The sequence below is a fragment of the Ovis aries genome, chromosome 17 (assembly GCF_016772045.2).
Source record: "Ovis aries strain OAR_USU_Benz2616 breed Rambouillet chromosome 17, ARS-UI_Ramb_v3.0, whole genome shotgun sequence".
NCBI classification, from domain to species: domain Eukaryota; kingdom Metazoa; phylum Chordata; class Mammalia; order Artiodactyla; family Bovidae; genus Ovis; species Ovis aries.
The window spans coordinates 17,683,926-17,710,755 of NC_056070.1; the positions used below are offsets into that span (position 1 = coordinate 17,683,926).

The window sequence follows — 26,830 nt, forward strand, 5'->3', positions numbered from 1 at the left end:
TTGTTCAAAGAAACCAGAGTCTAAGGTCTTGGTTGCATGAGGAAAAGTCTTCTGACTTTTACAGCTCACTTGTCTGTGGGTGCGCACACACACAAATGTTTACTTCTGTTGGACTGATATGCTGAAAACTATAGCAATTTAATAGTTTATTATGTCAGGATATTTACTCGTAGAGCTGTAAATCCATTGACCAGAGCTGAGGCTTCTGATGGGCTTCCCAGTGGCTCAGTGGGAAAGAATCCATCTGTCAACGTAGGAGACTCAGGTTTGATCCCTGGGTCGCAAACACCCCTTGCAGAAGCAAATGGCAACCCACTCCAGTATTCTTGTGAGGCTTCTGATATTCGGGAGCAATTGGAAGGAAAAGAGTATTTCTGTGAAACTCAGGGCTGGATAGATGGATTAGTCAGTCCACCCTTGGCTCCGAGCAGGGAGTGTCTAATCAAAGAGGGAGAGTTTTGGAAACAACAGGAAATGGTAAGTTAATTTAAGCCTCCTCTCCCTCAATCTTTTTACATGTCTCTAGAGTGGTTCTTTTTATTTTTTTCCAAGAAAAGTCAGTTTTTACAAAGAAATATCCTGAACTATTGATGCCAAATGATTCGCTCACTTTAGAATGACGGTCCCTACTGGTATAGCATACAGCAGAGTTATGGGATTCGTAAATAGTCTCTAAAATGGGATTAAGAGCATTGAGATGGAAAAACCATGCTCGCTCATTTCAGATCTTTATTGAATTTGGAATCATATTCAATTATCATTTCTTCAAGGACAGAAATGTTTCCCTAGTTATTCCTTTGGGTGTTTGCACACCAGGATCTCAGGATTTCATCACCAGTGGTTCAGTATGCCTGTCCCTCTACTGGTATTGATGGATATATTGACCAGACTGTGGAAGAGGATATCATTTTTCCCCCCTCCGTGTTCCTCACAAACAACTTCTTAGAGTTACATGCTCACTTATTAATTTGTCATTTAAGCTGTTTAAACAGGTAACTGTTTGTTATACTTTATCAACACTATGCTTTGTAAGTAAGAAAAATGGATGTGATCAAATTTGAAGAGGCACTACCAGGAATAATCCTGTTTTGTGAGACAGAGGCTGGGCTGACCTCTTGGGTCTTTGCTTATTTCATTCCTGTTTTTCATCCCACAAAGGAGTAAGAGGTTCTGTAGGGATCCTTGACACTAAGTAACCGCACTTAGGTGAGCTCTGAATAAGCAGAACAGGAGATGCAGACGTGATGAGAACTTGCAAACGGAATGTCAGACTAAGAGCACGATAATCTAGTTCCATATGAAACCTCTGGGTCCACCCTCATTAAACGTAGTGTCATGATTATCTTGATCACCATCTTAAAGTGCTTTTTCTCTAGTTGTGAATAAAGTGCTTTACTTGAAAATGCGAAGTACCCCCCAAAAAAGGACTTTCTTTTACACATCTTTTTTTTTTGGCTGCATGGCTTGCAGGATCTAAGTTCCCTGAGCATGGTTTGAACCAAGACCACCAGCAGTGAAAGCAGAATTCTCAGCCACTGGACCACCAGGGAATTCCCACACAACATCTTTTTGTGTGTGTGTGATAGGACACAAGGCATACGGAAGTTCCACGCTGGTGGTGATGGCTTTGAAGAGAGTGGAAGGGTTTCTGTGGTCTGGGAGCTTCAACATGAGGATCTTACTAAGCAGAGGGTCCCGGTAGAAATACTAGGATTATCTTTTACTCCTTACGTAAGCACTCTGGACCCTCCATACCCATTCAGAAAGTTTAGAGAAAAAGCTTGAGGAGGCATTGAATTAATATCTCAGATGACAGTGTTGCTATTATACTGTTAAAATATACACCTTATATATATATATATATATATATGTAATTTAAAATCCTTTTGGCTAGTAAAAAACGTTTTATCATGATGCCTTAATTCTTTAAAAAAATTTTTTTGATGTATAGTTGATTTTCAATGTTGTGTTAGTTTCAGGTATGCAACAAAATTATTCATTTATATGTATATATTTTCATATTTTTTCCATTATGATTTATTGCAGGATATTAATATAGATCCCAGTACTATACAGTAGGACCTGGTTTATCCATCCTATATATACTGATTTGCCTTTGCTAATTCCAAACTCTAATTCCTGCCCCCCCTCCACCTTCGCTTTATAGAGATGCCTTAATTCTTTTATTTAAGATGTGGTTTTATTGGTTTGGGGGCTTCCCAGCTGGTTCAGTAGTAAAGAATCTGCCTGCCAAAGCAGGAGGTGCACGTTTGATTACTGGATTGGGAGGATCACCTGCAAAAGGAAATGGCAACGCACCCCAGTATTCTTGCCTGGAAAGTCCCATGAACAGGGGAGCCTGGCGGGCTACAGCCCTTGGGCTCACAGAGTTGGACATGACAGAGTGACTGAGTACGTGTGCATCGTGGTGGCTCAGACGGTAAAGCGTCTGTCTACAATGCGGGAGACCCGGGTTCGACCCCTGGGTTGGGAAGATCCCCTGGAGAAGGAAATGGCAATCCACTCCAGTACTATTGCCTAGAAAATCACATGGGCAGAGGAGCCTGGTAGGCCCCAGTCTATGGGGTCGCAAAGAGTCGGACACGACTGAGCGGCTTCCCTTCACTTCACTTCAGTACCAAATGAGCAACTGTATTCGAGAACAGAGGTTACTTATATGATGTGTGCAGCTGTACATACTGTGTCTTTCCTAGGGGGAAAATAGTGAAGAAATATCATTGTTAGAGTCATTTCCTGGACCAGTGGGATAGGTTGCTCTCTAAACCAAAATGTGATCTCTGCCATGGTGAAGCTGACAATGCGGATTTGATGTTGATGTACTAGTTAGTAGCCAGTGAGACTGAGGATGAGGTGGAATTTGTACCCTAGTAACCATTCTTGGGTGAGCTGGTAAGGCTAGTCAGTCTGTCTTGCAAAGCCCAGGAAAGTGGTCTTGTGAGGACAGGTAATGGGCAACACAGATGTCGTTTCATTTCAAATTACATCAGCCTTGCTGTGTCTCATGTTTGTTATAGAATGATTCACACAGGAAAACCATTTTGATTCTTCATATCTTTTTAAAACAATATTTTCAGCATGTCTTAATGCTTTGTATAAAGCTGTATCTCCAATAGGCCGGTTTAATTTGGTATGAAACTGGAATTTCAGATGGAAGGCTTCCTAATGCACAAAAGAACCTCAGCTTTCTCTCAGAACCAAAACAAACACACACATAAACAACAACAATGAAAGAGTTTCAATTAAGATTTTCAGAACACAAATACCCATTTAAATGTACCTAATTCTCTGCTAGCAGCCACTTTAAATTATTGTTCTTTTTAAAGGAAAATCCAATATAGTTGAAAGCGTGTGCTTTTTTGAATATAAGATGCTTCCTTGCATTATCTGACAGAAGGAGAAAAGCATGTTTAGCTTTTTCAGATTTAACATGTTCTAGCTAATCAGAAAATCTTTATTAATTACATTTCTGAACTCTATAGCACTGGAAGAGGGTCTTTGTTTGTTTGGTTGTTTTTTTTGGTTACAAAAATATGATGAAAAAAGTTAAACCATATTATCTTGTAATTTTGGAAAGAGCATGTTATTGAGTCATATCAGTCTAGAGGCTTTTAGTAGGAGAACAAACACTGGTCCCCAAGACCTTCCTCACCATCTGAGAGGATGAGAGAATTTCCTACTGTTAAAGCAAAACCAGGGTCACGGGGGTGGGAGGAGACTCTTGGCCATGGAAGAATAAGTTTGGGCGTAAGCTGTATTTCCTGTTTTGCAAAGAGTCACTTTCTCTGCATTTTCTGTATTTCAGCTTCCTTTCTCTCCTTTATAGCCTCCCCATAGCCTTCATGCCCTTAGCTTTTGTGTCATGGGCCATTTTCTGTGTACACAGAATGAGGTGGTGGTGGACAGCTAAGTAACAAAGACAGCAATTGAGTGGATCATGGGGAGGGAGTCAAGAGGCACACCCCAGCTCCACCACTGACTGGCTTTGTGATGTGGGGAGATGTTACAGACTCACTATGTCTCCCAAATTCATAGGTTGAAGCCCCAGCCTCCAGTGTTATTGTATTTGGAGATAATTCCTTTAGGGAGATAATTAAAGTGAAATGAGGTTAAAGGGTGGGGCCCCTAATTCGGTATGAGTGGTGTGCTTATATTGAGTCAATGAGACACCAGGAGTGACTGTATACAGGGAAAGGGCCACGTGAGGGCCTAGTGAGAGAGCAGTTGTCTGCAAGCCTAGGAGAGAGGCCTCTGGAGACACCAGACCTGCCATGACCTTGATCTTGGATCCTCAGCCCCTAGTGTGTGTGTGAAGTCGCTTAGTCGTGTCCGACTCTTTGCGGACTGTAGCCTACCAGGCTCCTCCCTCCATGGGATTCTCCAGGCAAGAGTACTGGAATGGGTTAATTAATTTTTGTCATTTAAGCCACTCAGTCTGTGGTATTTAGTTATGGCAGCAAAAGAAACTAATCTACAAATTTAGAATTACAAAATCTCTAAGCTTTCATTTCCCCATCTACATTAGAGATGGAGCTGGAAATCATTCTTACCTTGTAGGGTTTTGATATGAGAATAAGTGATATCATGCAATCCGTATAGTGCCTTGTGGATACTATCTCATATGTGGAGGGAATGAGGCCCACAAGAACAGGCTGGTGTTCATTTTCTCATGGCCCAGGCTTTTCCCTGAATACTTAGCATTGCAGCAAACAACACAAATCATTATTCACCTGAGTTTGAAGTTTCCTGCCACAGTTTGCCTGGCTGGGGTCTTATAGAAGACCCAGACTTAGGGCACACATGATTCTTTTTGCTTCCGACACGTGTTGTATCTCCTTCAAAAGTTAGTTGAATCCTCCCTGTACATTTGAATGTTGCTTTATTTACTGTACTTGAAAGACAGTAAAGGGGAAATCTAGTAAATGTGAAAGAAATGCTCTGCTGACCCAGCGCATGGAATTGCATGTGCTAATTCAGGCTCTTTGATATACCAGAATCATGTGTATGTGCAGAGTGATGATAGTAGGTTGAGTTGGCCTGTCACTGTTGGTCGAGGAACTGAAGGTGTTTTCAATCCGTAGTAGCAGTAGTGGTAGCGGTAGTCACTCAGTCGTGTCCAGCTCTTTGTGACCCCATGAACCATAGCCTGCCAGGCTCCTCCGACCATGGGAACCTGGTCATTTCTAACTTACAGTGATCTGAGAGGTATCACGTATGGTTCTGCTGCTGCTGCTGCTAAGTCGCTTCAGTCGTGTCCGACTCTGTGCAACCCCATAGACAGCAGCCCATGAGGCTCCCCCATCCCTGGGATTCTCCAGGCAAGAACACTGGAGTGGGTTGCCATTTCCTTCTCCAAAGCATGAAAGTGAAAAGTGAAAGTGAAAGTGAAGTCATGTCTGACTCTTAGCGACCCCATGGACTGCGGCCCACCAGGCTGTTCCGTCCATGGGATTTTCCAGGCAAGAGTGCTGGAGTAGGGTGGCATTGCCTTCTCCGACAAATGGTTCTGCTATCAGATAATTAGACAGATGAAGACACAGAGATTTCTTCCTCAAGAGCATAAGAGGTTGGCTAGTTAAGAAGTGGATGGGGGTGTCTCCTAGCTCCCTCTACCATGTTCCACGGAGTTGTTCCTAAAGTTCTCTATTAACTTCACCTTTTCAAATATGGGTGAACACGTCTGTCTTTTCCCTTTTCACAGCAAAGTACAGAGATTAGGTGCAGTACCTCCAGGGCTTCTAATACAATGCTCTTTACCAAGCTGGCCATCAATAAATCAGATTCAGATAGTATTGAACACCTGCGGAGTAAGGCGCTAGTGGTAAAGAACAGGAGACGTAAGAGATGCGGGTTTGATCCGTGGGTGGGGAAGATCCCCTGGAGGAGGGCATGGCAACCCACTCCAGTATTCTAGCCTGGAGAATCCTAGGGATAGAGGAGACTGGTGGGCTACCATCCATAGGGTCACAAAGAGCTGGACACCTCTGAAATGACTTAGTACACTGTGTACCTCATCCTGTGGAATCAAGATGTAATTTAAGACATGAGTGCTGCCCTCGAGCTGCTGATTATCTCATTGAAGAGATGAAAGCTCTAACAAGCTCCAAGACAGTTGGGCTTATTTTGTTTGCTTTTATTGGTGTATAATTGCTTTACAGTGTTGCATTAGTTTCTGCTGCACAAAGAAGTGAATCAGCTTTATGTATACATATATCCCTTTTCACTTCGACTTCATGCACCTCCCGCCATCCCACCCGTCTAGGTCATCACAGAGCACCAGGCTGGGCTCCCTGCGTAATACAGCAGCTTCCCGCTGGCTGGCTGTGTACGCACGGTAGTGTATATGTGTGCTACACAGCAGCTTCCCGCTGGCTGGCTGTGTACGCACGGTAGTGTATATGTGTGCTGCACAGCAGCTTCCCACTGGCTGGCTGTTGTACGCACGGTAGTGTATATGTGTGCTGCACAGCAGCTTCCCGCTGGCTGGCTGTTGTACGCATGGTAGTGTGTATATGTGTGCTGCACAGCAGCTTCCCACTGGCTGGCTGTTGTACGCACGGTAGTGTATATGTGTGCTCCACAGCACCTTCCCGCTGGTAGTTTGTGTGTGTGTTAGTGCTGCTCTCTAACTTTGTGTTGCTCTCCCATTCTCCCCTGTGTCCACACGTCTGTTCTGTACACCTGCTTGCCTATTTCTGCCTGGAAATAGGTTTCTTTGTACCATTTTTCTAGATTCCACATACTTGCGTTAATATACAGTACTTGGTTTTCTCTTTCTATTTCAATCCGTATGACAGACTCTAGGCCCATCCACATCTCTACAAATGGCCCACCTCTGTCCCTCTTAGGGCTGAGTAATATTCCATCGCCTATCCATCTCCCTTATCCATTCATCTCTTGTTGGACATTTATGTTGTTCCCACGTCTTGGCTATTGTATAGTGTTGCAATGAATCTTGGAGGATATAAGCTGGGCTTATAATAGACAAATGTAATGTGTAATGCACACTTCTTTAAGATAAAGTTTCCCCCAACTATTCTATTTATTAATATATAAGTATTCCCTCTGGAGGAAACGTATTCCAGTAGTTAGGCTGGGATGCTGGAGACAAAATTGATGAAGACGGTGTTCCAGCTATATCTCGCTGCTAGAAAACCACATCAAGACTTGGAGGCTTTAAACAAGCACCATTTTAATGAGATCTGTGATTTTACTGATCATGAATTCTAGCAGGCATCAGCCAGGTAACCCTTCTGTTCCCTGAAGAGTTTCACAGGTCATTCAGTGGTATTCAGTTCATCGTTGGTCTGGTCTGGAGGGTCCAGAACGACTTCACTCACCGCCTGGCACCACAGCAAGGGTTCCCAGAAGGCTGATCTCCCCTGGATCCCTCACCTCTCCATTTAGACTCAGGGTCTCTCCGTGAAGTTTCTCCTTTAGTGTATCAGGTTTCTCAAAGTGATGCTCAGGGTTTCCAGAGACCAAGGCCAAAGCTATTAGTCACAGGAAATGCTAGACTTGGAGATGTCATAATGTCATTATATTGCTTAAACTGGGTTAAAGGCAGTTCATACTCAATGGCAGGGAAACAGACTCACCTGTTGGTGGAAGAAGCTCAAAGAACTTGTGACCATCTTTTTTTCCTTTGAATATTTATTTATTTGGCTGCGCTGGTTCTGAGTTGTGGCGTGCAAAAACTCTTTATTTGCATCATGTGGGATCTAGTTACCTGACTTGGGATCAAACCCAGGCTCCCTGCACTGGGAGCTCAGAGTCTTAGCCACTGGACCACCAGGGAGGTCCAAAGATGGCATACAGCTTTGTGGTTTGCTAGGGTTAAAAAAAAATCTTTTTCTTTTTTCCTGAATACACCTAAGATTTCATTTCCAATGTATTTCAGGGTTTTTGGTTTTTTTGTGTTTTTGTTTTTTGTTTTTTTTTCTTTTTGCCAAAATTTGAAGCACCTTGGGAATGTCTTGCCCTGTTTTTATATTTTGGTTCTATCTTCTTCCTGTGAGGAATGATAAAACTTGAGGATTCTTTTTTTAAATGTATCAAATATGGTCTCTAGCACAGAAGAACTAACAATCTAGTAGAGAAGGACTCATGGATGCTGGTAAATTTACAACACCAAACTTAATAAAAATTAAGAAAGCTATCCTCAGTGTGAGGGGAGCGCTGAGTCACCCAGGATATCAGGGAGGGTTTCAGAGGGGAAGTGGCATTTGAGCAGAGCCTTGTGGAGGGCGGTGGTCTCTACAGATGGGAGGGGTGGAGTGGAGATTGCATCTTGGAGGAGGGGCAGGGAGCACAGCCCACAGAGCAGATGGTGGGACCCTGGAACGAGCAGAGGTGGGATGGCATGGAGGGTGAGGCTGAGCAGATGTGGTGGAGGGCATGAGGACTTGGCTCTGAATGCCGAGTTGTTCTGCAGGTAATGGTCCTGCAGGGATTTATGGCAGAGGCATGCCATGATCTGACTTCTGATTCTAAATGCTATTTCTAACAGCAGTTTCAGGACGGATTGGAGGAATTGCAGACAGGAGGCCACGAAGCCAGTCAGAGGGCGGGTAAGCAAGGAGAGTAGTCACTGGGCAATGGAATGGAAGAGACAGGTTTTGAGAGTGATGTGTTAGGGAGCAAGGTAATAGAACAACTTTTTTTTTTTTTTCTTTTTTCACTTATATCCCTTGTAGTTGTCAGTCGCTAAGTCGTGTTGAACTCTTTATAACCCCATGGACTGCAGCATGCCAGGCTTCTGACCCCGTGGACTGCAGCACGCCAGGCTTCCCTGTCCTTCACCGTCTTCCAGAGTTTGCTCAAACTCATATCCATTGAGTCAGTGGTGCCATCCAACCATCCCATCCTCGTTAGCCTCCTTCTCCTCCTGCCTTCAATCTTTCCCAGCATCAGGGTCTTTTCTAGTGAGTCGGCGCTTCATATCAGGTGGCCAAAGTACTGGAGCTTCAGCTTCAACATCAGTCCTTCCAGTGCATATTCAGGGTTGATTCCTTTAGGATTTACTGGTTTGATTTCCTTGCAGTCCAAGGGACTCTCAAGCGTCTTCTCCAACACCACAGTTGGAAAGCCTTGATTCTTTGGCACTCAGCCTTCTTTACGGTCCAACTCTCACATCCATACGTGACTACTGGCTTATATCCCTTACCTAATTTATTTTTCTCAAAAATCAATTTTTCAGATAGGGCACTGAAACTTAGAAACATTTTAGAACCTCTTTGACATGAAATAGCTAGAAATGAGGAGGGTTGAGTTTCAAAGCCAATTATCTCTGCCGCAGCTGCTGCTGCTGCCAAGTCGCTTCAGTCGTGTCCGACTCTGTGCGACCCCATAGACGGCAGCCCACCAGGCTCCCTCGTCCCTGGGATTCTCCAGGCAAGAACACTGGAGTGGGTTGCCATTTCCTTCTCCGACTTCCCATAAAACCTCACTGTCTCACCATTGAAAATAAAGGAAACTTTCTTACTAGGTGATTGGTTGTGCCAGTAACAAAAATAGAGCACACCGATTTCCTTAAAGGCTTTTATAAATGTGTCTTCCCCTGAGTTGCAGATCTGTATGCGCCTGTGTCTGTATCAAGCACGTAAGTCCTCGAATATAGTTTTAAATGTTTAAAGTGCTCCGCTAGTGTCTTTATCGGTTTTATCGACTTGAATGTTATCAATAAGAAAAGAAAGTGCACAATTCATGTGAGATCACCCGATACTGTCTTTCTGTGTGTGTGCCTAAATGATTCTGGGCTTATTAACAGATTTTATTGCATATTAGGATCTTGTACACAAAGAATGTATTGTTGCCACAGGCAGAGCTGGGAAGGAAAAGTAAAAATGAGTCAGAAAGTGAGAGATAATGTAGCAGTTCATTTGGGAACTTCCTCTGTATAAACCTGCCCCCCCCCCATAAGTCACCTTGCTCATTTGAAAACAAGGGGGACAACAATCTGTCTCTAAAGTTCTATTTCTGCCTAAACCCTGAAGGCCAGGGATGGGTTGCCCCAGCCCTTTGTGGTTGGGTTCCCTGGTGAATGGCCTCACATGCACCAGTAACCACAGAGCCTTTGTGTCTGAGTGCTCAGGACTCAGGGCTGCACGTGGAATCTCACCTGAAAATGCGATTCTTGGCACAGATCGAAATGAGACATCGAAAGTCATGACATCTGGAATATTGGTATGGCACCCACTTGGCTCACGTTCACAGGTTTTCAGGGTCCTGTTACGTCCTGGTGACGACATGTAGAAGGTGCGGGGAAAAGAGGGCTCTCGCTTCTCTTTTCTGTCGCTGAGACTGCACGGCTGGATCAGAGCCTGCATGTAGTGATGAGTATTCACTGAATGAATGACTGCTTAAATGCCAGGTGCCATGTTCTGCCAGGTGATTGACATCCCATGTTTCAATTAATCTCCCCCAAACAAGGAAACCTGGCCCTCCTTTAAACAGATGAAGAGATGGATGCCTAGAGGAGTTAAGTTACCGTGGCCAAGGACAAGCACCTTGCGTGCAACAGAGCTGGAATTCAAGCCTGAATTTGTATAGCCTTTCAACCTCTGCCCTTTTGTGTATGCTCTATTCTTACTATTTTTGGGGGGGAGGGCAGCATTGTTTATTTGTTGCAGTGAGCAGGGCTTTTTTTTTTCTTCTCTAGTTGTGATGCACAGGCTTAGTTGCCCTGAGGCAAGTGGGATCTTAATTCCCTGACCAGGGATGGAACCCTAATCCCCTGATTGGCAGGCAGATTCTTAACCACTGGGCCACCAGGGAAGTCCCTATATTATATTCTTCGTCAGAATATTGTTTGGGTGTCAGTCAACACGCTTCATGCAGCAAAGTAGAAGTTAGCCCAGTTTGGAAATTTGAGAACTCTTAACTCACTGGATCAAGCACACAGTCATTGCTGCATGAATGTTGATCAAACGCATGCCTAGTGTTATTTTCTCTCTAGTCTGCGACTTTGTCATTTACTGTTGTGGAGAAAAAATATGGAAGACTGGAAGGTTTTCAGCTTTCAAAATGTTATTTTTAAGATAAGTTTCTTAACATAGGGGATTTGAGAAAATGCCGAACCAATCAGAGATAGCTCGTCAATGCCTTCTTTCCTATGCCAGCTTGACAACATTTGGTAGAAACCCAATACTGGGACTATTGTAGTAATTTCTCGCACCTTGTTAAGAGTGATCATCTCTCTCTTGTTACCCGGAAGAAACAGTGAACTGGGAGATGCAGTTGTGAAATTTCTGGTTTTTCAGGAATGGTCAGAGTGGCCAAACGTCACCTTTCCCATTACTCTCTTTACTTAACTCTTTGATATTGTTCTTGGGATTAACCCATTACTTTTTCTGGGCACCCTCCACCCTTTCTTTCCCCTCAACACATTCCTTCTTGCAATATCCTGTTTCTGAAAGAGCCTCTCCTTTCATATTTTCTAATCCAACAGCCTTTTCTTTTAATCCCATTTCAAACTCCTGTCTTTTGTGGAAAAATAACCAGGTATCCCCAAGCCCTCCCCTTTCATGGGTTTACCTGGGTCATACCATGTGACTGGCCTGAAGCAAACAGAACCTAGTCTTCACCTTTTCCCTCATCTGAGCTGCTCCTGTATGTTTGAAGGTCTGAGAAAAGGTGGGGAAAGGCCATGGCAGAGTGGAGAGGAGGGGAGAGATATTTATCTGCAGGGGACATGCCATGATCCCCAGAGAGGAGAGTGATGGAGGAAAGAGCGTTATCACGACCTAAAGAAGATTGTTTCAGAAATGAGACCTGCCTTGAAATAGTTCCATCTTTGTGCTCTTGACCTGAATTTAAATCTTAGTCCATGAGTGTTTTGTATGGAAGGGGAGGTGTGGGACCTGCTATATTTGGTAGTTTTTTTGGCAGATAGGGTTTCCTGTTTCATTGTGTTTTAAAATAAAGCTGCCTGTGCAGATGATTTCTCTAGGGTGCTAAGTTGTTTTAGGTCGTATACTCTGGTTGGGCAAGGCCTGTGACGTGGCTGCTTAACAGTTCCAACCAGGTGAAGGTAAGTAATAGTTCACTTGTTGGGTATCTTAGTGTTAACCTTACAGATAAACACAATCGACTCTAGTAAGTGCTAAACCTTGAAACAAGCAAACAAAAACAAAAAAAGCCCCCACCACACACTGATAGAAATCGTTTTTAAAATATTTTACGTTTCCTTCTCTCGGAAAGTTGAGAAAACTGGACAGAATTGGAGTCTCTGTTGCTGTATCGGTCATCATCATGGGGGTAAATATTGTCTTTGTGTTGTGAGATGGTATCATCAGAGTCTGTTCATACCAGTGGGACTCATTGTCTCTAAACAAGAAATGTCCCCAGACTGCTGTGTACTCTGTTCTTTTTCTAAAATTAAAAAAAAATTTTTTTTCAATACAGTTTTTGTTTTTAAGTCTTCATTGAATTTGTTACCATATTGCTTCTGTATGTTTTGGATTTTTGGCCATGAGACCCGTGGGATCTTGGCTCCTGGACCAGGGATTGAACCCACACCCCCCTCATTGGAAGGGACGGCCCCAACCACCGGTCTGCCAAGGATGTCCCTCTCTGTCTTCTTTTAAAGTCCGTCTTCTCTTTTGTACCTGGTTGTACTCCTACCACGATGTTAGCCCCTGGGAGCCCCTTTCCACCCCCACACCCCCCATATTTTGCATCTAACTTGCCATGCCTGGGGAATGAGATCCCACAGATTATTGGAGAGGGAAGTTAAAAGGGGGAACCAATAGGCCATGAGTGCAGACCAGACACCTTCTAGAAAGTTCTCTCTTTAAGCTCTGCTGGGCGAACTCTCTGATGTTTTGGCTTCTCCAGAGTGTGTCTCACTGAGGTTCCAGCCTGTATTCTGGTTAGTTAAGGTTTCAACACAAGTGAGCTGTCGTCTTGTGACTCATCATGTACTGTTTTAAGCAACGACCCGGCCTCCGAGAATAAAAGGCTGTCTAATCATCTCATTTCCTGCCACGGCTGACGTCACTGTCACCGTCATCACCTTCAGGCCCATCACATTATTAAGTCCCCACAGTAGATAAGTTGCCAGACTAAACATGTTACATAGACACCGTCCTTGGTGTCTCGGCGTCTGTCTTCTTTAAATAGATAACACGAAAATGGATCTAATTTGGACCAAGGTATTGATTGCCCTGGGGTAATGGATGGCCTTCACCAGCCATCTGAAAACACCAATTGCTGAGTGCAGGATACCAATTGCTGAGGACCTGCTGTGTGCAGCAGGTGTCTACTGTGTGAACTGGATGCTGAGACCACAAGCAGAAATGGTACACACACCCTCCCCGCCCCAAGCTACCCCTAAGGAACTGGGTGCAGTCACAGAAATGTGCATGAACGTGATGGGGGCCCAGAGGAGCAGTATGAAACCTACTCAGGAGGCGGAGAAGCCAAAGAAAGATGAAGCCTGGACACAGTTATTAGCTGGGTGAAGTGAGAAGGGGCCGTTCTCAAGGGAGCCTGGGCAAGAGGGGAGGCAGGAGGCACCCTGCGGGGCAGGTCCTGTTGCAGGGTGACTGCAGTGACAGCAGTGTGGAAGCCAGGTTCTGTATGTCATTCTGGGGCCCTTGGTGGACAGAGCTGAGGAGCACTGGACAGTGGTGTTATGGATAGGTGCTTCCTGGGGACGTGGGGCTTACGAGCAGGATGGATTTGTGCCTGAACAAGAGCCGTGGCCTCATTTCTGGATACTGGGAGTTGGATTTGAGAAATGTCTGTGAATGTAAAATTCAAAAGCATGCTGATGGATGTCAGCGGTGAGGAGAGGGTGCGGTACAGCACAAGCCCTAGTCCTGAGGGCAGGCGGCGGCACAAATGGGAGGGTCACAGTGGAGAAGATAATGGGTTCAGCTTTGCGAAGATGGCCGGGGAAGCACTGACGGCCCAGGCTGAGCTCTCACTATGATCTCAGGGAATCTGGGGTTGGGGGGTCCCACGGATTTGCTCTGTGAAAGCTGGAGACAGCCCTGCTGCCATTGCTGGGAATAGATAAGGTAGGGGCAAAGGTTCTTCTCATTCAAAGTCAAAGCTGACAAAAGAAGGGTATGTATGTTGCATCCCAACTGCAGGGGACTCTGTGACCCTTTGAGAAAGGTGGGGCTCCTGGCTTAGCCCCCCCTCCCCGAGCCCAGGCGCGGCTCCAGGGACGGTGGGTGGCAGCAGAGCAGGCTTTGGCCAGGCAGTTACTCTCCAGACCTGGTTCAGGTCTGCTGGCTGATTGGTCTGGGTTTTGTTCTGGGTGATAAGTGGGAGGCTTCCATACCTCTCCAGGGCTGCCACTCACCAGGGTAAGGCCAGAGAAGAGGAACTTGTTTCTCTATAAAGTGACTTCTGGCTTTGAGACCAAAAAAGAAGAACAGTTTTCTTGCATATTTCATAACCCAGAGAGAAGCTATGGATCAGCTGAAAGAAACAGACAGGGGAAAGAGGGAGGGAGAGAGGGGGAATAGATCTGAATAGTTTGTTCAGCTTGAAACACAGCTGTAAGGAAGAGAAAGTTACTTTCGTGCGGATCCTTCATTAGGAAGTTCACACTCTGGCCAGCAGCTCTCTTAGGAACCATGCTTTTTATCTTTTGAAGTGCTTTCTCGCTCGTCTGAGATGGGTCAGGGTGATGACTGAAAAGGACCAAGAAAGGTGCAAATTGGCTCCTTGTTTAAGGTTTTCCTAATTAGAAGAGCGGAGAGAAGGTGAGTGAGGGCCACGCGAGTCTCCCCTAGTGTGGCTGGCCGTGGTCAGCACTGTGGCGGGGGCGGGGGAGGGGGGGGACGGTCACGGAGTTCCCCTGGTTAGCTTTCTGTGACTAGCGATTTTTCTTTGTTATGCACTGAACAGATTCCCTTCTCTGGTATTCAGTGGGGAGCACGTAGCCTGAGGATGGCAATTAGCTAGAGTTAGGCCATCTCTTCTTTGCACAGCCCAAGATGAGACATACAATTACTTTGGCAGCTCACCAGCCCTTTCAGCCCCTCTCTATACACACAGCAGGAGGATAGGTTCATCCTCCCGCGCCCGCCCCCCTTCCTCCTCCCAAATTCCTCCTTACCTGGATGAAATCCTGGTATACACAGACCTTGCCTGCAAATAGAACTGCCGGCGCCTCTGACGTCATCAGGCTCCGCGAAGCTCATTGGCGGAGAAGTTAAGAGTCTTATTTTAGACCCAGAGACTGGGCCCCCTGGATCCAGCTAGAGCAGGTCTCTTCCAGCCTCAGCTGCCCGCCCTCCTCCCCTCCCGTGGTTGCTGGGGCTTCAGAAGATGGAATGTCAGAGGCGGCTTGCTGCTAACTGCAGGGTGAGAAGGACAAGCTCACTGCTACTCAGATGGAGAAAAGAAGATGCTGACAACCCAGAGATGGCTTACCACCCAGCTCGCGGGTGCTCTGCCTTCCACCTTGGCACACGCTGGCTGCCTTCCTAGTTGCCACCATCCTTTGTGTATAGGGCAGCAGCCAGTGGTAAAAGACATGGGCTGTTTCTCAACCTCTCCTGTCCCCTTTGCTTCCTGGAGTCAGGATTTAAAACGTGCTTTTATATTGTAAGTGGATCAAGTGCATTCCAAAGGGTGTCTCAAGCTAGGTTAATACATTTCAGCTAAGATGCTTCCTCTGCAAGCGGGAGGTTTAAACCTTCCGGGATAAAAGCTTTAATGCAGTGAACAGTGGTGTAGATTTGATCCAGGAAGACTGAGTAAATAAATATTTGAAAAGATAAGGCTTCACTTCTGTGTTTAGGACCCACTGAGCAACCAGAAAGGACTTTTTTTTTCAGGAATTGAAAATCTGGACACATCATCTGGCAAAGCCTTTTTTCTTTTCCCCTGACTTAATTAGAAAAATTCACATCTGGTTGTGCCTTTGAGAAATCTTGTTTTTTTTTTTTTTTTTTTTTAATCAAATTTTGTGACAAAGTACAAATCTATCACAAACCTATAATAGGACGGTAGGCTACAAAGAGAATTTTTAGGTGTTTCAACTCACTGTTGCCTCAGAGAATTCACGTCCCCTACACTTTAGGGCCAACTTATAGACGGATAATCTCCTTGGATGGAAATCTGAGGGCAAAAACATCAGCAGTGAGAACGGAATTAAGATCTTGCTGTCTTCACGTTTGGCGACTGTGCAGGCCTTGATTTCCACAATAATCTATTGCAGTTGTACTTCACACAGCTACTGCTCTCAGTTCAGTTCAGTTCAGTCGCTCAGTCGTGTCCGACTCTTTGCGACACCATGACTCACAGCATACCAGCCTCCCTGTCCATCACCAACTCCCAGAGTTCACTCAGACTCACATCCATCGAGTCCGTGATGCCATCCAGCCACCTCATCCTCTGTCGTCCCCTTCTCCTCCTGCCCCCAATCCCTCCCAGCATCAGAGGCTTTTCCAGTGAGTCACCTCTTCGCATGAGGTGGCCAAAGTACTGGAGCTTCAGCTTTAGCATCATTCCTTCCAAAGAAATCGCAGGGTTGATCTTCAGAATGGACTGGTTGGATCTCCTTGCAGTCCAAGGGATTCTCAAGAGTCTTCTCCAACACCACAGTTCAAAAGCATTAATTCTTCGGCGCTCAGCCTCCTTCACAGTCCAACTCTCACATCCATACATGACCACTGGAAAAACCATAGCCTTGACTAGATGGACCTTTGTTGGCAAAGTAATGTCTCTGCTTTCAAATATGCTATCTAGGTTGGTCATAACTTGTCTTCCAAGGGGTAAGCGTCTTTGAATTTCATGGCTGCAGTCACCATCTGCAGTGATTTTGGAGCCCCCAAAAATAAAGTCTGACACTGTTTGCACTGTTTCCCCATCTATTTCCCATGAAGTGATGGGACCAGATGCCATAATCTTTATTTTCTGAATGTTGAGCTTTAAGCCAACTTTTTCACTCTCCTCTTTCACTTTCATCAAGAGGCTTTTTAGTTCCTCTTCCCTTTCTGCCATAAGGGTGGTGTCATCTGCATATCTGAGGTTATTGATATTTCTCCCAGCAATCTTGACTCCAGCTTGTGTTTCTTCCAGCCCAGCGTTTCTCATGATGTATTCTGCATATAAGTTAAATAAGCAGAGTGACAATATACAGCCTTGACATACTCCTTTTCCTGTTTGGAACCAGTCTGTTGTTCCCTGTCCAGTTCTAACTGTTGCTTCCTGATCTGCGTATAGGTTTCTCAAGAGGCAGGTCAGGTGGTCTGGTATTCCCATCTCTTTCAGAATTTTCCACAGTGGATTGTGATCCACACATGTTTAATATCACCACTGCTGTTATTGACTTTGAATTCTTGAGGATCAGACATCCCTCTTGCTGGTGGCCTTGGTGTAGACCAGGCTCAGAACAAAACCAGAGTGTGGCGGAGGAGACTGGGGTCCCCCTGGAGCAGTTTTGTGGGCGTCTTTGTTAAACACCTCTGCAGCTCCCACATGGAAGCCAGCGTCCAGTCCTGGGGTTTCATGTTCCTGCTCCTGGGCCGGGCCCTAGACTCATTGAAACGCAAATGACAGCAGTAATTGGCTGAGAGATAAACCAGGACGAGCTAGTGAGCAGTGCAGCGGGCAGTTAAGTAGCTAAGTGACAATTACCGCACTGCAGCCTCTGGGATCAGGAGCTGCCGCCCAGCCTGTTTGTTTTCGGTTTTAAAGGAGCAATAACATTAATTGGAGGGGGGCATCCCGGTTACTGTGGCCTCACCCGGGTTCTTCTCTCCTCTGATTCTCTTTGGAGGAGGGGGAGTAGGTGGCCTGGGGAAGGATGGCTGTGTTGACTGCCCCTCCCAAACCTGCCCCCCCCACCTCCTAGCAGATGAGAATTTTGGAAATGTATGTTGTTGATTCCAGTAAACCGATAGTTGGTTTAGTTTGAAGATTACTCTCTGGGAGGGGCGGATTTACTGTCCATCACAAGATCCTGGTGTCTACAGCAGGGAAAGTGTCAGTGTCCCTCAGTCCTGTTGGACTCTTTACTACCCCGTGGACTGTAGCCCACCAGGCTCCTCTGTCTATGGCGTTCTCCAGCTGAGAGTACTGGAGTGGGAAAATAGGGCCTTAAAATCCGTCCAAATTGCCTCTTTCCCTCGGAGCAGTCCCATTTCCCCTCTGATTTTTTTTTTTTAAGTTTTATTGCAAATGTGATCAATTGGCTAGATATACCAATGAAAGACAAAGAAGGCCCCAGCCTTTTTGGAGGTTATAGTCTTGTTTGAAGAGGATAAGTTGTGAGTAAAACCATGGTCTGCTATTCTACTTGCTCTGAGTGGAGGTCCTTAATAAGAAGTCTGGGGTCCTGCAGGAGTTGGGAGAGGGTGGGGAAAGGGGAAGTTTCAGTCTAGTGGAGACACTCGGCCTGCCCTGCTTTCTTTGAAAGGCCATTTTAACCCTCTTCTGGTCGTAAACAACCATTAGGATGATTAGCTTGGACTGTAAGTAAGCAGACTAAACAAACCCAGGAACTAGTTAAGAGTCCTTTCTCAGTATAATCTGCGTTTTTACCCTATTCTCAGGGTCTAAATACCTTACAAATACTGTCTAATGGACTTGTTTGGGGTTCGTTGGTTTCCTTCAGCCTCAGCTAAATTTTCCCAGCCCTCCCCTCTGATTGAAGGCTGCTTTTGCCTTGCACAGAAAACTTGTTTCAGGAATAGACACGTGTCTGCTTTTGGGATTATTTCTACAGGGAAGCCCAATCTACAAAAACCAGCAAAATGATGAAAGGAAAAGTAGATCCTGTCTAATGGCAGGGAGAATCACAACTTTCTTTTACCTAGTCGTGGAAGGCCTTAAGAAAAGCTTGCCTCTCGGCAGAGGCCAAATTTGTTGCAGGCCCTGAGGGTGGACTAGAAAGAGGCAGCTGGGTTTTTGCTCTGCCCGCTTCTTTGTGAACTTTCCCGGTGGAGGTGAACATATTGACTTGTCTAATTAGAAAAGGCCTTCTGTTCATTTTCTGAAGAAAGCCTGGTTAAGAATTGGTGGAATCGTATAGTAGAAGCAGACTGGTTCCAAATAGGAAAAGGAATACGTCAAGGCTATATATTGTTACCTTGCTTATTTAACTTCTATGCGGAGTACATCATGAGAAACGCTGGGCTGGATGAAGCCCAAGCTGGAATCAAGATTGCTGGGAGAAATATCAATAAACTGAGATATGCAGATGACACCACCCTTATGGCAGAAAGTGAAGAAGAACTAATGAGCCTCTTAATGAAAGTGAAAGAGGAGAGTGAAAAAATTGGCTAAAGCTCAACATTCAGAAAACTAAGATCTTGGCATCCAGTCCCATCACTTCATGGCAAATAGATGGAGAAACAGTGGAAACAGTGGCAGACTTTATTTTTTTGGGCTCCAGAATCACTGCAGAAGGAGACTACAGCCATGAAATTAAAAGATGCTTACTCCTTGGAAGGAAAGTTATGACCAACTTAGATAACATATTAAAAAGCAGAGACATTACTTTGCCAACAAAGGTCCATCTAGTCAAGGCTATGGTTTTCCAGTGGTCATGTATGGATGTGAGAGTTGGACTATAAAGAAAGCTGAGCACTGAAGAATTGATGCTTTTGAACTGTGGTGTTGGAGAAGACTCTTGAGAGTCCCTTAGACTGCAAGGCGATCCAACCAATCAATCCTAAAGAAAATCAGTCCTGAATGTTCATAGGAAGGACTGAAGTTGAAGTTGAAACTCCAATACTTTGGCCACCTGATGCGAAAAGCTGACCCATTTGAAAAGACCCTGATTCTGGGAAAGATTGAAGGCAGGAAAAAGAAGGGGACAACAGAGGATGAGATTGTTGGATGTCATCACCAACTCAATGGGCATGAGTTTGAGTAAGCTCTGGGAATTGGTGATGCACAGGGAGGCCTGGTGTTGCAAAGAGTCAGACATGACTGAGCAGCTAAACTGAACTGATAGACTGTGCAAGGAGATGAGTAAATTGCTCCTTTAAATAAACTTTTCTACACAGGATCTTAATGTAGTGGTAAGAATTAGGCTGTCTAGGTTGGACCTCTGACTCTGCCACCTGCCTAGCCATTTGACCTTGAGAAATTGTTGAATCTTGGTTTTGCTGGACCTATTTCAGGATTATTCTGAGAAGTAGATGTGTGTGAGCACTGCAAGCAGGGCCTGGAACATAGTAAGTGCTCATTAAATGTCAGCTGTTGTGTTGCTGCTGCTGTTATTATTAGGCATGTGCTGTCCCTCATATCTTTGGTATGAATCACAAGAGTAATAACAACATTCACATTCTCTGAACGCCACTGTGGGGCCTGGGCAGCCCAAGAATCGTTCCTGCGTGGGTTCGTTTGACTTTTTCATTGTCAAAAGCTCACTGGAAAATGAAAGAAAGAAAAATCTTTTCTTCCATGAGAAAGGATTCCGTAGACTGTCTAAAGGTTCAAAGCAACAATAACGCCACAGAAACAAGCAGTGGATTATTTGGATACAAATTTAGCTTATCAGTCTTGGGACAAAATGTTATTAGCAGATACTGAAAGTCCATATTAACTTCTTAGGGGGAAACTGTTCACGGTGTCAAAAATTGCATTGCATTAGAGGAATATATATATATTTTTTTAGTTCTATTGATTTGTGTATTTCTGGCTGTGCTGAGTCTTCCTTGCTCTGTGGGCTTTCTCTGGTTGAGAAGAGCAGGGGCTACCCTCTAGTTGCAATGTATGGGCATCTTAGTGCAGAGCATCCGCTCTGGGGCGGCTGGGTTTCCATAGCTATGGCGTGTGGGCACAGTAGCTGGAGTTCCTGGGCTCTAGAGCGCAGGCTCTGTAGTTGGGGCACACAGGCTTTGTTGCTCCCCAGCATGTAGGATCTTTCCAACCCAGGGACCGAACCTGTGTCTCCTGCATCAGTAGATGGATTCTTTAACCACTGAGCCACCAGGGAAGCTTGAAATGCGTTTTTTTTTTTTTTTTTAATGTCTTAAATCATGTGATTCATATACAGCAAAATTCTCTCTTTTTGATGTACTGTTCTGTGAATTTTGGCAAATGCATAGCGAGTCCTATAACCGTGACAGTTAAGACACAGAACAATTCTATTATTTTACCTCCAAAGAAGATTTCTTCATATGACCCTTTTGTAGTCAAACCCTCCCCCTTACCTTTAATCTCTGGGAACCGCTGATCTCGTGACTCCTAGTGTTGCCTTTTCCAGAATGTCATGTGAAGGTAATCCTGGAATATGTAACCCTTTGGCACAATGCATTTGAGATTCATTCATGCTGCTGTGTGTATCAGTGAAAAGCTTATTTTTAACTCACAGATCATTGAATTGAACTCTAGAGCTGGATGCAATCCTAATGACCAGAGCCAGACAGTCTTATTTCCCAGGTGAAAAAACAGAGACCCCTGGGGTGAAGTGACTTGCCCAAGGTCATGAAGCTAATTAAAGAAAGAGCACAAATTGGAATTCTCTACTATTAGTCCAGGCAGCATCTGTTAAATCATGCTGGGATTAAGAAAAGTAGCTGATGTCAATGGGGAATTCCATTCTTATTTTTGGTCAGAATCTGATCAAGAAACTGAGCCTTATGAAACTAATAGTTTTAGAAGGAGTGCATTCTAAGTGGTGTCATTTCTTTGGAAAGTATATGTATTAGTCTTGGTAACACGTTTCTTTCTATAGCACATTTATATGTTAATTATGATCTGGTAATGGAACTTAGCCTGAAGGCCCATTATTTTTTTTTTTTAATATTTACAATGTGTTCTTTTTGATGTCTAATTTATAGGAGTATCCTGAATATTACTGTCTTCCTCTCAGTGGACCTCTTAAATACCAATGTGTTTCTAGGTGGCTTTTTCTAGAGCACACAGCTAATGGATACGGGTTGGAATTAAGAGCTAGAAATTCCTTAATTCATTTATTAAACCATTATTTGTGTAAATCCTACTATTTAGAAGCACTGGACCATGGGTGATATAAAGACACTGTTTTTAAGAAGTTAACATTTGACTCGGTACTAAGAACTGGGTTACAGGAGAAACTGTAATTCAAATTAGTTCTTTTGAGTACATGGCAGAAAGTGAAGAACTAAAGAGCCTCTTGATGAAAGTGAAAGAGGAGAGTGAAAAAGTTGGCTTAAAACTCAACATACAGAAAACTAAGATCATGGCATCTGGTCCCCTCATTTCATCGCAAATGGATGGGGAAACAATGGAAACAGTGACAGACTTTATTCTTTTGGGTTCCAAAATCACTGCAGATGGTAACTCCAGCCATGAAATTAAAAGACACTTGCTCCTTGGAAGAAAAGCTATGACAAACCTTAGTGGATTTCAGTCGCTCAGTCGTGTCTGACTCTTTGCAATCCCATGGACCGCAGCATGCCAGGCTTCCCTGTCCATCACCAACTCCTGGAGCTTACTCAAACTCATGTCCATCGAGTTGGTGATGCCATCCAACCATCTCATCCTCTGTTGTCCCCTTCTCCTCCCACCTTCAATCTTTTCCAGCATCAGGGTCTTTTCCAGTGAGTCAGTTCTTCGCATGAGGGGGCCAAAGTATTGGAGTTTGAGCTTCAGCATCAGTCCTTCCAATGAATATTCAGGGCTAATTTCCTCTAGGATGGACAGACCTAGATAGCATATTGAAAAGCAGAGACATTACTTTGCTGACAAAGGTCCATCTAGTCAAAGCTATGGTTTTCCCAGTAGTCATGTATGGATGTGAGAGTTGGACCGTAAAGAAAGCTGAGCACCAAAGAATTGATGCTTTTGAACTGTGGTGTTGGAGAAGACTCTCGTGAGTGTCTTGGACTGCAAGGAGATCAAACCAGTCAATTCTAAAGGAAATCAGTCCTGAATATTTATTGGAAGGACTGATGTTGAAGCTGAAGCTCTAATACTTTGGCAACCTGATGTAAAGAACTGACTCATTAGAAAAGACCCTGATGCTGGGAAGGATTGAAGGTGGGAGGAGAAGGGGATGACAGAAGATAAGATGGTTGGATGGCATCATCGGCTGGATCCACATGAGTTTAAGTAAGCTCCGGGAGTTGGTGATGGACAGGGAAGCCTGGCATGCTGTGGTCCATGGTGTTGCAAAGAGTCGGACACTACTGAGCTACTGAACTGAACTGAAAATCTTGTGAAGCACAATGAAGAATGAGGGACTTCCCAGGTGGCACTAGTGGTAAAGAATCTGCCTGCTAGTGCAGGAAATGCAGGAGACAGGGGTTTGATCCCTGGATCAGGAAGATCCCCTGGAGTAGGAAATGGCAACCAACTCCAGTATTCTTGCCTGGAAAATTCCATGGACAGAGGAGCCTGGTGGGCTACAGTGCATGGAGTTGCAAACAGTTGGACATGACTGAGCATACACACACACACACACACACACGAAGATACAACGATGATGATGCACACTCTTTTCTCAAAAAATTTAACAAATTCCAAAGAGAGGTACAAAGAGAGTGCTATTGGAAATGTAGTTTCTTGGGAACCAGCTGGGACATATTCTAGTGATTCATAAAGTCCCCCAGAAATCAGGGATGGGCAAGTCAGTTCTGTGCTATAGGAGGTTTCGCTGGTAGCAGTACGTGGGATGGATGGAGGAGCAGAGCCTGGGAGCTGGAGAGCAAGTTTTCTGGGAAATGCATTGGTCTGGGCAAAAGTGAGGAAAGCCAACCAAGGGGGCACTGAAAATGGGAAGGAAAAGGTGTTTTGAGGGAAGAAGAACTGATCGAAAGAAAGAGTAGTCAAAGAAGATGACGAGATTGTGCCCTGGGTGACTGGAGGCATTGTCTGGGCGTGATGGAGTTGTTGGAGTATGTCTGGGAAAAGCGGGCAGGTGGTAAGTGGATGGTGGAGAATAGTAAGAAGCCGGGGAAAAGACTTTCTCCCTTTGACTAGATGAATTGTATGGGAACAGAATTTTGTGGGAACTGTTTTTGCGTACGTGGGAACTGTTTTTGCGTACGTGGGAACTGTTAATAAATATTTTTGATTGATTGTTACTCATTTCTAGAAGGCTATTTCCCATTTTCCTTAAATCCTTAAGAACTGTGTTTTTTTGTCCTCAGCAGTTGATGGCATGGTTAGTTACGACTAGACAATGACTTTTGACCCCTTTCCCCACCTATGGCATGATTCATTGCTTAAAAAGAGGCAGCCTGAGTAGTGAAGGAGACGGTTTACGTAGGGTGGGAAGAGACCATAATTTATCGCTCTGAAAAGGGCACACCTTAGTTAGGAGTTAAAGGAGCATGTATTAAGACAACTTCAGCGCAGTTGCATTCCTAGAAGACTAAAGCAGTAAGTAAAAGTTTTAAACCTAGAGTTGATCAAAATGTGGGAAACCATCTCCACTTACGTTTTGTTGATGTTTCTGTAAATGGATGCCATCTCTGCAAAGAATCTGGCATGAAGCAAAAAGAGCTGAAACCTGACTTTCCCTAGCCTTATAGGAAACCCCCAGAACTTGCGAAGAATGGAGTTTCTTGTGGCAACATTATTTACAGCAGTGAGGTCCTAAGAACAGTACAGATCTCCAAATAACAGGATGTCGAGGCAAAGACCGCTTAACAGGATATTTTATTTGGCTTAGAATGGGTTGCTATGACAGACACAAGTGTCTAAAATAATATTCAGTGGCAAGATGTACATGATAGATGGACCCTCTGCTGACAAGCGGAGAACGTGATTGCTAAAAGAATCCAGAGTCACACAGAAAATGGAAATTTGTAATATAGGGAAGGGATTGGTGGAAGTGTCCATTTTGTGTTTTCATTTTTTCCCCCTGAGTTAAATGGGGCATAGTCAAAAACAGGAAGACGATTTCTAGTGGAGTAGTTTACTGTTCATTACTTCGTCTCCCCCCTTTTCTCTCTCTCTCTCCCTCCTCCTTCCCCTCTTTAAGTGTTTCAAATTCCATGTATATTTACTATATATTCACAAGACCAAGGCCTATGATAAATTAACCCTGTCGGCAAGAGTCTGAAAGCTGGTACTTTAGTTCTGATTCCATCTAACGTGTAAGATCTGGAGCCAGTCACATAGTTTTTGATATTTTAAGTTTCCTGGTCTTCTCTGTCTCACATTAATGTAGACGACTATTGAAATAAAACAGGTAAAAGCACTTGAAGCATTTTTGACAGATAGAATATTGTTTAACTCTTTTGTAAGATCAAAGAAATGGATACTGGAGCTGGACTGGCAAGAGCTTGAGTCCAACAATGTGTGTTTACCAAAGAGGAATTAAAGAAGGGAAAATCACAGGGGACAAGGTCTTAGGGGCATCCTGGTGAGGCAGAGTCCACGCGGGGGACATTAGAATCTCTGCGAAGATCTGCTCGTCTCAGCTTAGAGTGACTTTGGACACCTCCCTGAAGCTCTTAATGTTTTATGCATGTGCAGAAAGATGCTCTTACTTTGGAAAACGAACACGAGTGGAGGGCCTTTAATAGCCGTAACTTAGATCCAGAAAAGACTTATGCTGAATCCTCGAAGAGCATCCTGGTGAAATGGAAAGTTTATACGAGTTTCATTAGGGCCAGAATTTCCTTTAGTAAAGTAAATTTAGACCGGTAGTAGTTAAAGGAGAAAGCATAAATTTTGACAAGAATGTTCGAGGCCTAAGAAGCCGTGTGTCAGACAAATGGCCACAAATGTAAAATAACCTAAAATGATGGCTTTCAGTACACCTGGAGCTAGAGTTTCTGGGAAAATGTGACTGTTAATGAAGGCAGCAGCTCTACCCAGCCACTAGGATTTTGCGCGTTGCTAAACAACCTGGGAGCCTCATTTTTAGTTTTGCAACTGTATTGTAAATTAAAACTGCAAGGTACCTGTTGGCTAAGCATACTTTTGCGTGAAAAAACAAGACAAGAAATCGAAAGTATTTTCAGAATTGCTCACTTAATACAATGTGTCGCCTGCCTTGGCCAAACAGCTCTGAAAACATGACTTCTCTAAGTATCAGTAGCTGTGTCCAAGCACAGAGAGTGGGGGACAGTAAGAAGTGGTGGCGGGGAATCATGACAGGTACCCAATTTCTCTTTACCTTTTCCAGAGAGTCTAATAGGGCCAAGCAGGGAACCCTTTTGGCTCATGAGAGGGGAGTGGTAACTGTTGCCTGTGTGCCGTGTGCCCCAGGTAGCTAGGGGCAAGGAATAAACTCATGGTTCTGAGTTTTATGAGCCCCCCCTCCTTCCCGGGCATGGGCTCTGTCCCTTGTGAAACTGATCCAGACTAGGGGTGTCCTTTGAAGTTACTGGCTGCTCTGCCAGGATCAGCCCTGTGACTGCAAAACAAGCTGAGTAACTGGTCCCAAATGTTTAACTCCCCATTACCTGTTTGTTGAGAGCTTGGGAAGAAATAAGCAAAGGCAGGAACAGGTTAGACCACACTAGTTAGATCTTTTGGCTTCTCTATGCCGTGGCTGGAATGAAAAATCCTTGACTTTGTGAACTTGTTCACAGCCTGCTGACAGCTTCACTGTGGTCCTGAGAGCAACTCCTTAGCTGCAGAAAACTTTAGAAGGGATTTTGAAGGGAAGCATTTCCAAATGGTCACTTAGCAACTGCAGCCCCCAAAACAGTAGCAGTCACACACCACCACACTGTGTGAACTGTCCTTTTAAAAATCATATTTTCTAAGGTTACTATTGGACGAGGTGGTTATTAATGTAGGGGAAAATAATCGTAGCATTTTAAACATTAGACTTGTGTCTTTTCCCCATCTTATGGTAAAACCTTGAACCTAATGTGTTCAAGGCGTGTTTTAGTCCTCAAAGTAGGTTAAAGGATTCTCTCTCTCTGGAAAGCTAAGCCTTGTTTATGGG

The 26,830-nt window shown here is 44.5% G+C and overlaps 1 protein-coding gene and 1 long non-coding RNA gene across 3 annotated transcripts in view; one reads left to right on the forward strand and one right to left on the reverse strand.

The window, feature by feature from the left end:
- Positions 1–26,830, forward strand: part of MAML3 (mastermind like transcriptional coactivator 3) — a 450,956-nt gene that overhangs the window by 47,502 nt on the left and 376,624 nt on the right. The window lies entirely within an intron of this gene.
- On the reverse strand, positions 7,921–15,170 carry LOC132657987 (uncharacterized). Its single transcript, XR_009596842.1, has 2 exons — positions 15,095–15,170; positions 7,921–14,666 (listed from the first exon to the last, which is right to left on the reverse strand). It is a non-coding gene; the product is annotated as an uncharacterized LOC132657987 (long non-coding RNA).